Below are 2486 nucleotides of genomic sequence, written 5' to 3' on the forward strand. Positions count from 1 at the left end.
TGAGTACCGTAAAAGGGATTGCTCCGTTAGGTTCAGAAGTGGTAATGCGAGAGTCTGCTGCATCTAGTAGTACTTTGTCTCCAACCTTAAGTTAATTTGGTGCGATATTGAGATCATCATGGTGTGGTTTTGGTTTATCATGTGTCCTCAGTTTATGTGTCTGCCATTCATCTAGTTCCTCGATTTATGGCCTTCGTTCTTCAAAGATAGGTCATTTGTTGTTGCTTGAACATGGCTCATGTAGGTTCTTCAAACTTATTTCCTGCAAAGTAGGTTGCACCACATGGTCAGTTTTAGTAGAATGATTTATACAACCACCTTCAATTTTTGATGTGTTTCTCGTATTACGAGCTTGAAGGGTGATTGTTTCATCTCCTACATGAAGTGTGAGTTCACCTGTGCTAATATCAATTATTGTTTTAGCGGTTGCTAAAAGGGCCTCCCTAAAATTAAAGGAACGTTACTATCCTTCTCTATTTCTAGAACAACAAAATCAACTGGGAATATAAATTTGTCAATTTTAACGAGTGCATCTTCAATAATCCCCCTAGGAAATCTAATTATTTTATCGGCTAATTGAATACTCATCCTAGTTTGTTTGGGTTTCCCAAGACCTAGTTTCTTAAACATTTTGTAAGGCATAACATTGGTACTAGCCCCTAAATCAAACAAAGCATTATTAACATCTAGGCTACCAATTAAACAGGGAATCATAAAACTCTTTGGATGTTTTAATTTGTTGGTCAGCTTATTCTGCAATATGGCTAAGCAAACCGCATTTAACTCCTCATATGACGCCTCATCCAACTTCCGCTTATTTGTTAAAAGTTCCTTTATGAAGTTGACTGTGTTTGGCATCTGCAAAAGAGCTTCAATAAACGGTAAGTTAATATGTAACTTCTTTAATAATTTAAGGAATTTACCGAATTGTTATCTGTGCGGTCTTTTCTTGTCGCGTTGGGATATGGCACATGAGGTTTGTACTCTTTACTTACGGTTTCTGGTCATTGTGGTCCACCTCACCTTTACCGTTACTGATCACAGTTTCTTGCTTCGGTTCTAGTTTAGGTGCAACTAACCCTTCCTCATCTTGAATGGTAATTGCATTGAGTTGCTCCCTTGGGTTAGATTCAATGTTACTCGGTAGGCTACCTTGTGGTCGTTTAGATATCAATTTAGCGAGCTGACCTATCTGAGTTTCGAGCCCTTGGATCGATGCTTGTTGATTCTAAGTGCTGTCTCGGTATTCTAAAAATGAGTTTCTGACACCAAGATGAATTTTGTTAGCATCTCCTTAAGGTTCGACTTTTTCTCTTGTTGGTAGGGTGGTTGTTGGAAGCCTGGAGGTGGTGGTCTCTGATTCTCTTGGCCTCCCCATGAGAAATTTGGGTGGTTCCTCCAACCTGCATTATAAGTATTACTATAAGGATTATTTTGAGATCGAGGATTATTTAACTGCTCGTTCTCCATGTTGTGGCCATAAGGTAGGTATTCTGAATTGCTTGATCCACCTCTACTTGCTTCGCACTGCATTACTGGGTGAACCTGTGAAGAACCAAGAAAACCATCAATTTTTCTATTCAGAAGTTCTACCTGATTAGAGAGCATGGTGACCAAATCGAAGTTAAAAAGGCAGCTTTTTTCGTTGGCTTTGTCCTCATGACTTGCCATTGATAATTATTTAGTGACATCTCTTCTATAAATTCATAAGCATCCTCAGGTGTCTTATCATTGATAGTTCCGCCAGCGACTGCGTCGATCATCTGTCGAGTCAAAGGATTCAGGCCATTGTGAAATGTTTGAACCTGTAGCCAGAGTGGTAACCCATGGTGAGGGAACCTTCTCAACAGATCCTTGTCTCTCTCCCATGCATCGTAGAGTGCTTCTAAATACATCTGCACAAAAAAGGAGATATCATTACGTAATTTGGTTGTTTTGGCCGATGAAAAATATTTTAATAAAAATTTTTCTGTCATTTGTTCCCAAGTAGTGATTGAACCTCGTGGTAATGAGTTCAACCATTGTTTAGTGTTATTCCTCAATGAAAAGGGAAACAACCGAAGGTGGATGGTAACATCAGAAACGCCATTGATTTTAAAAGTGTCGCAAAAACTCTAAGAAAATTTCCAAGTGAGCATTGGGATCCTCGTCCTGCAAACCATCAAACTGAACAAACTATTGGATCATTTGAATTGTGTTAGGTTTCAGTTCAAAATTATTTGCAGCAACAGCAGGCCTAACTATGCTCGATTTAGTTCCTATTAAAGAAGGTTTAGCATAATCATACATAGTACGTAGAGCAGGATTCTGATTATCAGCAATTGCAGGAGGTAGTGGATTTTCTTGGTTTTCAGCCATCTCCTCGGTTGTGGTTGAAGTATCGTCCTCTTGCTCTTCCTCTGTGTATCGTAAGCTTTGCCTTATTTCTCTTCAGTTTCTGTGAACTGTGCGATGATCTCACTATCAAACAGTAATGGCCCCGATAG

General features: G+C 39.2%; 1 non-coding gene across 1 annotated transcript; it reads left to right on the forward strand.

The window, feature by feature from the left end:
- Positions 1-1821: 1821 nt before the first annotated feature.
- On the forward strand, positions 1822-1928 carry LOC128294413 (small nucleolar RNA R71). The gene has a single exon (XR_008284725.1). It is a non-coding gene; the product is annotated as a small nucleolar RNA R71 (small nucleolar RNA).
- The last annotated feature ends 558 nt before the right edge of the window (positions 1929-2486 follow it).

Source organism: Gossypium arboreum, chromosome 6, assembly GCF_025698485.1.
Source record: "Gossypium arboreum isolate Shixiya-1 chromosome 6, ASM2569848v2, whole genome shotgun sequence".
Taxonomy (NCBI): Eukaryota; Viridiplantae; Streptophyta; class Magnoliopsida; order Malvales; family Malvaceae; genus Gossypium; species Gossypium arboreum.